This window comes from Stomoxys calcitrans, chromosome 4 (genome assembly GCF_963082655.1).
Source record: "Stomoxys calcitrans chromosome 4, idStoCalc2.1, whole genome shotgun sequence".
In the NCBI taxonomy this organism is placed as follows: domain Eukaryota; kingdom Metazoa; phylum Arthropoda; class Insecta; order Diptera; family Muscidae; genus Stomoxys; species Stomoxys calcitrans.
The window spans coordinates 107,880,565-107,897,008 of record NC_081555.1 but is presented as its reverse complement, the minus strand read 5'-3'; the positions used below and the strand labels follow the sequence as shown (position 1 = coordinate 107,897,008).

General features: G+C 40.4%; 1 protein-coding gene across 1 annotated transcript in view; it reads right to left on the bottom strand.

Annotated features, from left to right (window-relative positions):
- Window positions 1-16,444, bottom strand: part of LOC106081311 (otoferlin) — a 369,740-nt gene that overhangs the window by 98,655 nt on the left and 254,641 nt on the right. The window lies entirely within an intron of this gene.

Below are 16,444 nucleotides of genomic sequence, written 5' to 3'. Positions count from 1 at the left end.
TCCCCGCATGCCCTACACATGCTATCACTTGCCGCACCGATTTTACATAAGTGAGCTCGTAGTCCTATGTGTCCCGTTCTGATACCAATAGCTATACTGACCTCCTTCTTGTTTCCTTTCAGTTAAAGTCTCGTCTTCTCACGATCTGGATCCCCCCATAGAATTTTCGCCGTCCCACCGACCGTTTCGCTGTTCCACAATGTTGCATGCGTCTTCGTCGCCTACTTCCTTAACTCGGATTGCGTCGACCAGAAAGGCTTCGGGTTATCCAAGTTTATTGACGGCAGTCCTCTGGCCTCCACCGCCAAATCGTCTGCCCTTTCAATGCCCGGCACCCAAGCGATGCGGATTTTTCCATCCTCAGAGAAGCCGCTAATCTCCTTCTTACACTGCAAGACTGTTCGTGACCTTACCGTCCTGGTTGTTATTGCCCTTATGGCAATTTTGCTGTCGATAAAGATGTTCACAGTCGAAGACCTCGCCTTAGCACCACACCACTTCACGCATTCCGTGATCGCCCGGGTCTCCGCCTGCAGGACCATATTATGGTCAGGCAGTCTTAAACAGATCTCAGTCCCTGGGGTCTCAATGTAAACCCCCAGGCCCACTCTGTCCTCTAGCTTTGATGCATCCGTGTAACATGATCTTCCAGATGGCAATACTAGGGTTCCATCAATCAAAGACTGTGCCGATGGCAGCAGTATCTCGCACTCGACTTGAAGGTTCATCTCAGGTATCCGATCGGAAAACTCTTCCCTTCCTTCCGGGTTTCCTATCGTCGCCTCGATTATACCGCGATGGTATGAGCTGCTCCCATATTCAATCCATTCTCCCATCGCCTTAAGTCTCATAGCCGCAGTGGCTGCCTCACACTTAATTTGTATGTCAATGGTTCGGGTATCTAGAATAGTCTCCAGTCCCTAGTGGGCGTGGCCCTCATCGCTCCGCCTATGCCAAGACAACATGTTCTCTGAACCTGTTGTATGGTCCTTATGTTGCACTTTTTCTGCATAGCAATCCACCAAACTGCTGAGGCGTAAGTAAGTATTGGTCTAATCACGCTCCTGTAGAGGCAGTGGACCATCCTCGGATTCAGACCCCATTTCGAGTCTATGGCCCGTCTATAAAATACCCAACATCTGTGAGCCTTCTCAGTATGCTCCTGAATGTGACACTTCCAATTCAGTTTCCTGTCCATGATCATGTCTAAGTATTTGACCTTGTCAGATATCGAAATCGTCTTATTGAGGAAACGTTTTGCGTTAAATTGGCCCACCTTCGTCTTCCTCGTGAAAAGGCATATTTCGGTCTTCTAAGGGTTAACATTGAGACCTCTGGGTCTAGCCCAGTTATATCCCATATGCAAGACCCTTTCGGCCCTTTTGCATAGTTTGTTCGGATCTTTACCCCTTAGAAGTATTGTAACATCGTCTGCGTAGCAGACGGGTTCATATCCCGTCTCAGTCAGCATCCATAATGGGTCATTTATGGTGGTCAACCATAGGAGTGGCACTTTCTCCCTTATATTTATGCCATGGGACACTCAATTTATCCACCTGTTCCTTAGCATATGGTTTATCCAGTCTCTAAGGACCGGGTCCACCCGGTACTGGTCTAAGGATTGAATCAATGTTTCGGTCCGCAAATTGTTAAAAGCCCCCTCGATGTCAATGTATACCGCCAGGGTGTACATTTTGGCATCGAAGGATTCTTTTATTTTATGCACAACCTTGTGCAGGGAAGTCTCCTACGACCTGCCCTTGACATAGGCATGCTGTTTGTATTTAAACAGTTCGCTGGATGTGCTCTTTATCGTGGTGTCTACAATACGTTCCATGATTTTGATTAGAAAGGACGTAAGGCTTAAGGAAGAATTATTCCACAACTACGTGTAAGGCAGTCTCCACCGAAATTCCCTTGTCATATGCATGCTGTTTGTATTTGAGCAGTTCGCTGGATGTCCTAATTTTCATCATGGTGTCCACAATACGTTCCATGGTTTTGAGTAGAAAGGACGTATAGCTAATAGGTCTGTAGGCCTTTGGTGTCGCATAACTTGCCTTGATGGGCTTGGGTATAAATACCACCCTCGCCTCCTGCCAGGCTTTCGGAGTATATCCAAGTCCTAGGCACGCTGTGAACATTTTGGCCAGACTGCCAGATAGACTGCCTCCTTCTGTAGTAACGCCGGAAATATTCCATCAGGTCCGGGTGACTTAAATGGTTTGAAACTCCTCAAGGATTACTTCACCATAAATTCCGTTATTATAAAACTTCGATCAACGTCATTATTCCAAGATTCCGGTATCTCCGTGAGTCCCGTCGTATCCTGTGGAAATGGGTTTTCATCGAAAGCATGTCCTCCGTTGTCTGCCGTTGTTTTCACTCCCATGTCGTCTACTTAAGCTTCAGTTTGGACATGGGTTTTTGAGAGAAAATTGATTAGTTCCAGAGATTTTTTTCAATGAACCAATTTTTTCGACTGTATCCCCAGTTATCTTGTTGAAAAAAAAAATCTTCTTGAAATCACAGTTCAGCTTACCCGTAATATTTCTCTTACATTAACACAACCATTGCTCTCCTCTGCTGGTGCTCTCTGCTCTTAAATCAACATATCGAGTCTGAAAAAAGGTACATTTGCTGGTAATACTACAGCAGCATTAACAAATCGAAATGCTCTGAGTGCTGCTCCATACCAAATACAGTTGGAGGCACATGGCACAAATCAGAACAGAAGTCAACAATAACTTCGAACCCCAAAAAATCCAGCACCAGCTGGCTGCCTTTTCTATACTCCTCGTGTTGTTTGCCCCTTCGGCTGGTACAACAGTACACGACAAGGAGTCTATTTTGTTGGCAGCAGCTGTTGGGGAAACATTTAACGATGGCCCTGTGTCTCAATATAAATGTCACGAATGCTCTTAAGCGTCTGCCTTGTTTCCTTGTTTGTTAGCCTGTCTGTCTGGCATTTTAAGTCACCGACAAATTGGCCATGGCCAAGACCATGTAAGCACAAATTGACACATACACATACACCTATAGCAGCAAGTTTACACGACTAAGAGTGTTTAGGTTGTTAAGCTAAGGGTCTGCTCATTTGTGACATTTTGCTGCTGTGATTAAGAAACAAAGACTACATCGTTGATTGCAACATTGTATCTGCTGGTAAACGTAGTAGGAAAAGTCATGCTCCCATTTTAGTTGTTAATGATCCAAGAAACGAACTAAAATTCCCATTTTTCTTTTGTGCAATGACTGCTACGCTTGGATAAGTTAAATATTTTGTAATGAAACCTACAAATCATTGAAGTGAACACACTCAATTTTTCCTGAACTTAAAAGGGAATTTTTGAAGATATTCTTTGGCATTAGCTATACTGATTTTATGGCTTATGGTTTGGTTGGGGTGAATCTTACACCATGGATTGCGATTGGCCAATTCTTCGGATGACATCAATCGATATGAACTCATTTATAACACATTTAAATGTACTATGAAGTCAGACAAGAAGTTCACATAAAATTCGAATAAAAGCTGAAATTTGCAAGGTATGGTGGACAGTGCTTCAAAAGTCCACCTACTGTTTAATACTCTAGCAGATCCAAAGGATGGTTTGTTTGTGCATCACAGCCGCACCCAGGACGACACATCTGATGCATTGACTTTAATGCTACATTTAATGCCTCTAGACATTGTGGCTAGGCAAATTGCAGCTACCACTGCCGTGAGGTTAAGGGTACTTTCTCTTTGGTCATGTGGCGGATACGGACAATGTGTTATCCTTAATACAATGTCCGATGTTCCAGGCAACCAACTTGAGCCGCTTTTTGATTAAAATTACTGTACCTTTATTCCTGATAGAACCGATTGGATCTATAATATGCCTGGTAAGAGAAGTTACAAAGACTTCTATGCGGATGGTTCTAAACTAGACGACCAGTTGGGCTTTGGGGTGTACTCTAAAGATCTAGAACGTGTCATATCGAAAAGGTTACCCGACCATTGCAGTGTGTATCAAGCGGAGATCCTTGGAAGGAAATGGTGGAATGGCTAAGATATAATGTCAGACAGCCAGGTAGCCATTAAATCGCTGGAAAACGTATTTCTGAACTCAAAAATCTCCCTCGACTGTCGCAGATCTCTTAAAGAGATGGCTGAACAGTTCAAAATTTACCTGTTCTGGGTGCCGGGCCACAGAGATATCCCAGGGAATTGTAAAGTGGACGAGTTTGCGAGACAAGGAATCTGTGGGCATGGCTCTAGTGACATGAAACATGAAAGCTTAGTTTTCAGAACCCGTCTCGAAGGACAACGAATTATAAATAGTCACAAAAAGGGGGCTGTGAGCAAAACTATGTGGCTTAATCTAGACTTGAAGAGGTCTAAGACTTCATTCCACCACGATTGACATAAATATCTCTTGAGATAGCCGGGCAGCCATATTATCCCTGGAGAACGTGTTTCTGAACTCAAAAACAAGCTTCGACTGTCGCAGATCTCTCAACGAGATGGCTGAACAGTTCAAAGTTCACCTGTTCTGAGTGCCCGGCCACAGAGATATCCCAGGGAGTTTTAAAGCGGACGAGCTTGCTAGAGTAGGAACTACTCTACACATTCCAGGGATACTGGAATCCGTAAGTATGCCTCTAGTGACATGTCAGCTAAGTTTTATAGGACCAGGCCCGAAGGACAACGAATGATAGATGGTCACAAAGAGGAGGCTGTAAGCATTCCAAAACTATGTGGCCTCATCTAGACTTGAAGAGGTCTACTGTTTTGCTGTCATGGTCTAGAACAGATGTCACAGTCATTGTGTCCGTCATGATAGGTCACTGTCTAATCGGAAAACATGCTGACAGACTGATGATTGCCAGCAACGACTTTTGCAGAAGTTGTGACGACATCGAAGAGGAAGAGACTATAGAACATCTTCTGTGTGTGTGTGTGTGTCCCGCACTGGCAGTCAGAAGGAGTACCACTTCAGGTAACCATTTCTTTAAGAACCTGTCCGATTTAGCGGATGTGAATATTCGCAAGTTATTGGGCTTTTTAAAGCGATATGGATGGTTCAACGGTAGGAACTAGAAGGCATCTTCCTTCTTCTGTTCCTGTGGTATCACAATTGACGAAAACGTCTAAGTGAGTCTGATGGCACTTAAACCTAACCCAACCAAGAAGTCAATTCGAAAAATGGCTAAATTGAGAGCTTTATTAGATAATGAACCACTGTAACTGGGATGAATGCACCTAGTTCAGCTAAGTCGGATAAGACAATATTCGAAATTGGCTGCTCGATTTACGTAGGAGTTATGGGGTGTATTGCGAGCATTGTCTACCGCCAACGACCCACCATACAGGAAACTCAGAAATTCCAACTGGATCCGCTATGCGAAGAACGTTGAAACACAACTTCAGCCCATAAGCACCTCGTTTACTGATAGAAAGGAGCTGGAATTGGCAGCGAATCTGCTGACAGCAATCATGTTGAGTAGTTATGGGAAGAGGCCACCGTGGCGCAGAGATTAGCATGTCCGCCTTTGACGCTGAACGCCTAAGTTCGAAACCTGGCGGGACCATCATGAAAAATTTTTACTCGGTGGTTATCTCCTCCTAATGCTGGCGACATTTGTGAGGTACTCTACCATTTGGTGTGGCAGCCATTTAAAATCTCCTCCACAAAGAGGTGTCGCACTGTGGCACGCCGTTCGGTCTCGGCTATAAAAAGCAGTACCGTTATCATTGAGCTTCAACTTGAATTGGACAGCACTCAGTGGTATGTGAAAAGTTTGCCCCTTTAATGGAATGTTCATGGGCAAATTTGCAGTTATGAGGAGAACTGCCCTATAACATAACCGGGCCCTATAACATAACCGGCACACAAACCCAAGCTGCGTGCGGACTGGAACCCGTACAGGGAGTCCCTAAACAAGTACAAGAGCGAGGTTTAATTGTTTTCGTAATTCGATAGAGGGAGTGAATGAGTCCTCCAGGCTCCGCAGATTGCTCCCCAGGATTCGGAAAACTCTTGGAAGCATTCTAAGAAATGACAGAATTTGGACGGAATACAACATTGAGACGCTGGAGCTACTGGCTGATATGCATTTCCCTGGATGCTCGGATTTGGCAGCTGGGCCAATGCCGAGTCACTGCCCGTGGGTGAGGACATGATACCCTACAAGTCAACGGATCGTTTACTGCCTGCTATGCTGCAAAGGGCAGGATTGATTGTCCTACGACTCCTTGAGATGATTTTTAGGAGCTGCGTTTTGGTGGGCTATGTACCGACTAGGTGGTGGGTGGTTAGGGTGGTTTTTATCCCGAATGCGAGGAAATCAAGACATTCTCTACTTAAAGACTACAATCCGTCATTGGCTCATCCTTCATTTTGAAGAGGTTCAGAAACTAATCCTCATATGATTTAAAAACCGTTTTGATCCCTCATTGGTAGGCGGCTATCAGCATGCGTACATAGAGTGTCGGTCGGTTCACAATGCCCTTCATGATGTGGTTGGCTACATCGAGGGGAATTTTGGTATGGGCGGCTTCACTTTGAAAGCATTCTTAGACATGTAAGGTGTTTTTTTAAAATGCGCTCTGGTGGACATGAAGGTCCCCCTCTTTTGTCAAATTGGGTTGATACAATGGTGAAAGGCCGGATTATCAACGCACCATATGCAGAGGGCTCGATAAGGAAGATTGTGACTTGAAGAACTCTGCATGGAGGGTTTTATCTCTCCTACGGTGGCTTTTGGTGATCAATGGGATTCTGAGGTCTTTCGAGAGTGAGAGGGTGAAGGTGAAGGTGCCTACGCGGATGACGTCGTCATCATGGCGGTTGGCCATTTACTCTCTACTATTACAACCTTCATTCAGGGAGTTTTGAGAAAGCTGTCCGGATTGGCGACGGCCAACGGGGCAGATAGACTAAACTGGTAAATTTCACCAGGAGAAGGATGCTGGGACCTGCCATGGCTGGCATTAAACAAAATAAGCTTGTTGCTGTTTTTGCACATTTGAATACCTACACGATATTTCTTTATCGCGTATATGATATCAAGCAAAGTATGTGCCTTAGAAATTCTTGTTGTGTTTTCTTGTACATGGCAGCTATTTGTGCTTTGCTCTAATGATTTTTGTCATTTGACATACCAGCATTTTTGTACTGAAACATTGAAAATTGTCACTTTCCGAGTTTGCCATGCGCACTCGTCCGAGATGCTCAATTTAAAGACTGTCCTTTGCTTATATGCAAGCGTATGGGTCTGCTTGGGAGTTTTTTTTTATGTACCTACAAAGTAAAGAGCAATAGAGCGAGTAAAGAGCAATAGAGCTAGTAGGAGAGACACAAGAGTATATATATTGGTCCAGAACACGAAAATCATTTGCGGCTGTCGAAGCACTTTTGCAACTAAAGAGTTTTTGCTTTTACAAAAAAGGAAGGTCCTTTTACCGCAGACGAAGCTGCTAAAGGGTTTACAACAAACAAAGTTAATTATGTTCAATAATACTACGTTTATGGCTGACGTTTCATATGTTGAAGCGAAACGTTGCGAGGTTACAATAAAAGCAAAACTTCGTTATAAAAAAATTTTTTGTTTGTCATAAAAATTTTCCTAACGTTTTATTCTTGCGTGTAGTTTCGTGGGCAAAGAAAACTTCACCGGTAGAAGGCGCTGAATGCCATTTTCGATCTAATGCCCTTGTACTCATATGTTGGTTTTGTGACAATAACCATATGAGACTCAGGAAGTCAGGTAAATAGCGTATCTCGAACTTAGGCCATTCTTCTGTTCTGTGGGGAAATGGTAGTGGGTGGCGGCAAGCTATATACGGCGCGACTGATTATATATACCAGGGAAGTTCTTCCTTGTTAATGGGTTGAAAGTCGTTTTCCCGAAGAACGATCTCTGGGTTGTTGGGGTATACACGGATGGGTCTAAACTGTCTTCATTAAATTCCTTGGAATCAGACAATCCTATAGGCTTCTGGATAAGTGCAGCTGCTTTCAGGCGGAGGCTTTCGCGATGCTGAAGGCACTGAAGACATTTTTGATACGGGAGCGGCGCACAGTGTTGCCTCTTCATACATTCGTTGGACAAAAATAGTTAGAGTTAAGATAGAGCTCTAAAATTTTAAATACATGTATATTTGACTTAAATTAAGAAAAACATTAAGTATGGACCAAATCGGGCTATATCCTGATATAGCTCCCATATAAACCGATCTCCCGATTTGACTTCTTGAGCTCCTGGAGGTCGCAGTTGTTATCCGATTTCGCTGAAATTTTGCACAAAGGCTACTGTTATGACTTTCAACATCCATGGTAAGTATGGACCAAATCGGGCTATATCCTGATATAGCTCCCATATAAACCGATCTCCCGATTTGACTTCTTGAGCTCCTGGAGGTCGCAGTTGTTATCCGATTTCGCTGAAATTTTGCACAAAGGCTACTGTTATGACTTTCAACATCCATGGTAAGTATGGTTCAAATCGGACTATGTCCTGATATAGCTCCCATATAAACCGATCTCCCGATTTGACTTCTTGAGCTCCTGGAGGTCGCAGTTGTTATCCGATTTCGCTGAAATTTTGCACAAAGGCTACTGTTATGACTTTCAACATCCATGGTAAGTATGGTTCAAATCGGACTATGTCCTGATATAGCTCCCATATAATCCGATCTCCCGATTTGACTTCTTGAACCAATGTAAAGCGAAATTTTTTTCAAATTTATTTTATTTAATTTTTTATTTCATATTTCTTATAAAACAACATAAAACATAATAACACTTCAAAAAAGGTATCAACATTTCTTTGTATTGTTTTCAATCTTGCTCAATATAATATTGAATATCATTTAAGTTTTCGGAGATATTTCTATTCTTTTGACTTAAAACACTAATGGATGGCTCTGAGTGTAAAATCATATATACAAACAAATCTTTATTAGTTTTTTCTCTGTCGCACTTTCGTGTATGCTCTAGTCTTGCCTTTCTGATTATTTTATGGCATGACTCCATTGCCTCCTCTGACAAAATTCCAATAGGAATTGAGAAATATTTTATGAATCCTATTCCATGGACAAGTACTTTGTGCACCGTAGCTGGCATGAAATACCAAGCATACTTGCTTAAATACAAATCCCTTGTTTCCTTCAAGAGCGTATCGAAATTTTCTATATTTATTTTTGATCCACTTGAAATAGTTCGCAGTATTATTGAAAAGTTTCGTATTAAATTGTTATCAACTCCAGTTATTTTCGATGCAATTTCAATATTTGAGAAAAATGTTCTGGCGCTATTTCCATCGTTTGTTGTGCCATAACCATTTTTAACTTTATCTACTATTAATCCTAATTGTTCTTTAATTTTTTTTTGAATCTGTGACTTAGTTTCAGAAACTACTTGTTTCTCCTGTTCTTTTGAAACCCTCCATTTTCTCACTTTTAACTTATACGCAATATGGAGTATACATTCAAAAAACTTAATTCTAGCATGCAGCGTCGAGAGTCCATATTTATAATGCTCTTCATTTACATCGCGTTCAGACACTGCAGTTGAGTTCATTTCGGTAGGCTTCGCCCCACAAATACAACAATTTGAACTGCTTTTATTATTCGTAAGAACATTTAAGACAGCGCCATCTATCATAGTTAGCTTCATAGAAAAACTAACATTTACGTTTTTTTCTTCATGGTGAAAGCTGTTCAAGCTTTCGATTTGAAGTGAAATATTCCGTTCCACATCTCTCACCAAATCAGGGTTTTCTTTCATAAACATGAATTTTATTGGTCGACAATATCTGGGTGAGGAATGGCGATCGTTTTCCCATAATGTTGTGGAGGTTTTAGGATCAAAAAATCGCAATGGTACCAGAGATGCCACAAATATAAACTCATCATTAATTCTTGGGTTCGAAAATTTTTGTTTATATACGCTGTGGTTCGAACTTCCATCGAACCCCCATTTACATTCTAATGTAATATCTTTTTTGGGGCACAAGTTATGGGAGTCCATCAAGCTTTTTGCGGTTTGATTTAATAGAGACTGCAATGGAATTTCTGCAGAGCTCTCTGTTACCTCGATATCATGTGGTATAAGTTCTTGTTTAGATTTGAATAAAGCCTTATACGATGGGAAACAATCCTTATGAAATGAATTTACTAAATTTCTCATCATATTGTATGTTCTATAGGACAAATCCATATCAACGTACAAGCCCAAAGCCTCTTTAACTGATATGGTGCTTTGATTACTCAGGATAGTTAGCTTTTCCGCAGCTTTTTTAATTAATTCTGATGAATTCGATGTAACTAACTCATCCACTCGCCTTCTCTTTGTTCTATTGCACGATTCTTCAAAGGACTTTCGTGGTCTTCCTCTACTGCCACTAGTACTTGGTTCCTAATTTTAAATATTTTTGGTCATAGTGGTGATAAGCTTTAAAAAAAATGTTTTAATTACCTCAAAGAAATCATTTACGCCCAGACGCATGTCGGTATCCAGCCAAATATTATTGGATGATTCAAACCTTAGTTTCATACGGGAACATTTAACCCATTTTTTGTTGAACTTCTTTAAAGTTGATTTTATTTTTTCTTTGTCTTGTTCATTCAGTAACTTGTTGCCATTGCTTTCGATTTTGTTTATTATTACTTTGTTTACATGCGTTGGGTTTACTGCTTTAACAGACAACCAAATATTATACAACTCACGCACTTTCATTTTAGCTTTAATATAATATAACACTATATACGCAAATGGTGCAAGTTGGTGCAGCTGAAATTTAGCCTTTTTGATTCAGGACACTTCACTGAAGAACGCTGAAAAAGAGTTAGCGTGGTCCCAGTTGGACTTTTTTAGATCCACTCTGCTGAAAATTTCACTTTTGACAGTAATTGCTTTATTTTTGCCTCTTATTTAAAAGTAACGGTACTAACCATATGTTCATGTCAGTGACACCTTACGTTGACAAATGTGCTGTCAATTATGTCCTCTTTAAGATCTTATTCTATTTTGGTACCCCAATAAATAAAAAATCAATTTTGTTTACATAAACAGAAATTTTAATTTTTGGGAAAAAATATGCATCATCCATTTGTTAAAAAACCTTCGTACGAAAACGCCCATTAGATGACGAGGAACTTCAAATATAATTATTTTTTTTTAAATTCTTCATATTTGAAGTGTTTTCTAAAAGATTAGTAAAAGATTTCATAAAAATTTTCATTTCCGATTTTTGCATTTTTGTCCACCGGGGCAACACTGTGCGGCGGCCCGATCAGACTAATGGCTCTGGCGTCGGACCGTGGGAGATCGAAACTGCTTAGAAGATGCAAAGAGCTTCTTCGAACCATTGGAAAGGCTGTTTTAGCCCTGCTGGGTCCCAAGCCATCAAGGTGTGGTGGGGAACTAAACGGCCGACGAGCTGGCTATGAACAAAGCGGTCGCTGATTGCCGCAAATCTTGCTATGGAGTCAAAGAGCCCTCAACTGTTCGAATTTCTTGGTAGGGTGGACGCCTTCTACTATAACTGCGCGAATAAGGTAGTCAAATGTCAAATGTCAAATGTAGGTAGTCAAAGGTCCTGTGGTCAAGTATTTCGCTAAACAGGACGTCGCGCAATGATAGAAAATCGTAAAAAACTAGTAAAAAATATGCCGTGTGAGAGCGGGTAGATATATCTCTTTGAAATTAGAAGTGGTTAGATCTGAGGTATTTGCGAGATCGTGTGTGTTTTGTACCACTCAGAATTGGCCGTCTTACATTGTTCAAGCGGAATAGCCGCTACATGACCACTTTTGCCGAAGAAACAGGCGACCATTTGCTTCGATGTGCTTCATCCACGACCAACTGTCGTCTTCAACGACCCACATGGTGTATTGTTGTTTTGTTTCGACTGATACCTATATATCTACGATTGGTCACCTGTGACGATCTTCTAAACGTGTTTCGAAGTAACACGATCGTATTTTCTTACCCTCCATCATAGGATGGGGTATACTCATTTCGTCATTCAGTTTGTAACACCCCGAAATATGCATATAAGACTCCATAAAGTATGTAAATTCTTGATCGTCATGACATTTTAAGTCGATCTAGCCATTTCCGTCCGTCCGTCTTACAAATACGTGCTATCTTTGGAAGGAGTAAAGCTAGGCGCTTGAAATTTTGCACAAATACTTCTGATTAGTGTAAGTCAGATGGGATTTTAAATTGGCCAAATTGATCCATGCTTCAGTATAGCTGCCGGATAAACCGATCTTGGGTCTTGACTTCTTGAGTGCGCAAGTCTTAACCGATTTGGCTGACATTTTGCACGTGGTGTTTTGGTATCACTTCCAACAACTGTGCTGAGTATGGTTCAAATCGTTTCATAATCTGATACCACTGCCATTAAAACCGATCGCCCGATAAGACTTCGTAAGCTTCTAGAGAGCGCAATTCTTACCCGATTTGGATGAAATTTTGCACATATCGTTGACGATTTAATTCCAATATGTGTACCAAGTATGGTCTTAATAGGTTGATAACCTGATAAAACTGTCATATGAACCGATCTCCCACTCTGGGCCAATGTAGGGCTCAATTTTTAATCGATTTGCCTGAAATTTAGGAGTTGGTAGTTTTCTATGACTTCTAACGGCCATGAAAAGTACGGTCCATATCGGTCAATAACTTGATGTTGCTCAAATTTATATTGACAGGACATGTTTATCGATGTTCTGCAATATGGATATCAAATGGCCTTAAGTATATGGATGGCGGCCCCTTCCCCCGAAAACCCCCATATATACAGACATTTTCATCGATACTGAATGAGGATACAGGCCACCCCGTTTTTCTGTCCGCCCGTCTGTCCATCCGTCTGTCTATACTTTTACTATGTCCAACTAACTAAGATATTGAGCGAAATTTTATTATAGATCTTTTTTTTTAATATACGCTTTTTTTTACTTTGAAGATGGACTTAGTATGGTAGATCAAGACCCATCTTCGATTTATCTGTTTGAACTAATTTTTCATATTTGTTAAGGAGCTACAAACGTAAAGACAAACGTATTACACCTACAGCGAAGAGCGTTTGAGACAGGGATTTATCTGCTTAAAAAACAAGTAAAAAGTGATTTAGTTCGGCCGGCAGAAATTTGGATATCCACAACCTCGATTATATATGTTAGTCATCTTTCGTCAAAATCCGGATAAAAATTCATCATTTATGAAACTATTGCAACCATGTTTAAATATGGTCCGACTTGGATTAAACTCGGCACGGACGTCGAGTTTTGCCAAGCATAGACCAATCAGAACCATATAAGACACGTATGTCGAAAAACCTATAACCAAATTTCAGCAAAATCTAATAATAAAAGCCCCTTTTATGGACCCAAGACCTTAAAACGGAAGATAGCTCTATATGAAGGTTATATCCAAATATAAACCGATGGGAGGCATATTCAATGCGGATGTCGTAGGGCATCGCTCACTGCGTCACATATCAGCGAAATCGGGTGATAAACGCTGCTTTTATGCGTCAAAGGATTAAATTTAGGATATCGTTATATATGTGGCATCTATATTCAACTATAGACCGATCTGAACCATATATGAAACGGATGTTAGAAAGCCTAATATAGATCCTTCTGCCAAATTTCAGCAAAATCGGGAAGCAAATGCACCTTTTATGGGCCCAAGACCCTAAATCGAGAGATCAGTCTATATGGCAGCTACATCCAAATATAAACCGATCTGATCCATATAGGGATCGGATGTCGAAAAGCCCAACATAGGTCACTATGCCAAAGTTGAGCGAAATCTGATAATAAATAAGGATTTTATGGGCTCATGACCTTAAACCGGGAGATCGATCTATAGGGTGGCTATGGCGAAATAAAGGCCGATGGTGGTCAAATTGAACACATATGTTGATGGGTCTAACACAGCCGACTGTGCAAAATTTCAGCGAAATCGGATAATAAATGCTCCTTTTATGGGCCCAAGACCTTAAATCGGGAGATCGGTATATATGGCACCTATATCCAAGTATAGAACGATTTGGACTATATAGAAACCAGATATCAGAAAGCCTTATACAGGTTCTTCTGCCAAATTTCAGCGAAATCTGGTAATACATGCGCCTTTTATGGGCCCCAGATCTTAAATCGGGAGATCAGTCTTTGTGGCATCTATATACAAATATAGCCCGATCTTGACCAAACTCAGTACGAATGTCGACGAGCCTAACACAAAACATTGTGGTTAATTTCAGGGAAATAAATGTGGCTTAATATGCCTAAAACCTTAAATCGGATGATCGGTCTATATGGGGGCTATATCCAGATGTAGTCGGATATAACCCATCTTTGAACTTGACCTGCCTTTAGACAAAAAAAAAAAAAAAATAATGTATACAAGTGTTTGGCTAATTATATTAATTTTTAAATCCTGTAGCGTGATTTCAACAGACAGACGGACGGACAGATATGGCTAGATCGTTTTAGATTTTTATGACGATCAAGAATATATATACTGTTTTAGGGTCTGAACTTGATATTTCGATGTGTTGCAAACGGAATGACACCATTCCTTAATGGTGGGTATAAAAAAGAATATTTTCTCCTGGATGTGCCAAATAAATTGGCAATTAAACGCTTTAATTTTTGAATCCTAATTAAAATCAATAACATCCTAATAACAGTAAAATTTTTGTACCAGACAGTTACGTATTATCAACAGACCATAATTAATTTGGGTAAAAAATAATCACCATACATTGCCCCTTAATATCTCAATATGTTAAATTCATATATCCCATGTTTACAATGAAGGATATATTCCTTTAACTTCATCATGAAGCTGTTAATTTGAAAAAGTTTACAAAACCTTCAAAGTAAAATGTAATGAAAACTCCACATAGACATATCGATCAAACTAACGTTGCAATTAAAATTTCCAACCATTTATAAACATAAACTGTGGTGGATCTAAATTTTTCCTCCTATTTTTATGGCTTCCCTGCCCCCACAAATTTCATGGCATTTGAAAGAAAAAGAAAATATTAAACTTTGTTAATCATATAAAGTTGAGACCTTAATGTTCAAAGTTGCTTTTGTTGTTGCTGCTCCTTTTTGATTCCCAATGCCGCATTTGTTTGATGTTCTAAATCGGTGGCATGGGCATTGGTAGCTCTGCAACGTCATGATAATCCTTGGAGAGTTGCCATTAGTGTCAGTCATTTAACAGGCGCAACAGTGCACAACATTATCTTCATTACCTTAGCGAAATAACCTCGTTATGATGTCAACGGCAGGAGAAATTTCCGCCTTTCAGTTTCATTCATGACAAACATTGTGCCCAAGTTATTTTTCCATTGGCTGGCATGGAGTTTTCTTTTTGAAGTTTAAATTTAACAATAAACACATGGGTCAAACTTTTAGGAGAAGGCCGTCAACATAGAATTGGTGATAGCTACCAAAAAATGTGCCGCTAAATAATAAATGAAGCTATGCCTTTGGGCTTACTTGGAAAATATGACAAGGAATTGTTTTTTTTAGCCTGACATTGAAGTTAAGTAATGGGTAGATAAAATTGCTGGAGAATGAAATAACAGATATATTAAAAGGGCCACGTTAAGACAGTGTGTATAAAAAAAACAAATAAAAGAGCTCGATAGATTTAGAATAGTTCTCTAGTCTGTTCCTCTGAGCTAAATGCTGGAGAACATTTAGGTTAGATAGGTTGGTGGAAGATTTCTTTGGGGAAGGGGCCCTGCTCTAATTCTTGACCTTTGTGGTTTTCATGATTTTAAAAAACAACATCGTGTCTCGTAGATGAATGAAGTCACCGAGTTAAACGAAATTGGTACAGTTATGGTAACCATTTAAATGAATTTAAAAAAAGAGTGCTAAATTCGGCCGGGCCTAATCTTATATGCCCTCCACCATGCATCGCATTTGTCGAGTTCTTTCCCGGTATCTCTTTTAAGACAAGCAAAGAATAAAAGAAAAAAATTGCTATGCTAATTGAATTGAATGTTACCGACCACAGTAGAGTCTATGTGTATATTTTCAGGCAAATCGAATAAGAATTTTGCCTTTTAGGGGCTCAAGAAGGAAAACAGGGAGATCAGTTTACATTGGAGCTGTATCAGGCTAAAGATAGATTCAGAGCATATTTTAAACGTATGTTGGAGGTCATGGATGAAGCTGTTGTACACAATTTTAGCCAAATCGAATAATAATTACGCCCTCTTGAAGCTCAAGAAGACAAGATTCCAGATCGATGGATCTGGACCGCTTTGAACCATATTTGGCACAGTTGTTGGAAGTCATAACAAAACAGCTCATGCAAAATTTTAGCCAAATCGGATAGGAATTGCGCCTTCAAGTGGCTCAAGAAGTCAAGACCCCAGATCGGTTTATATGGCAGCTATATCAGGTTAT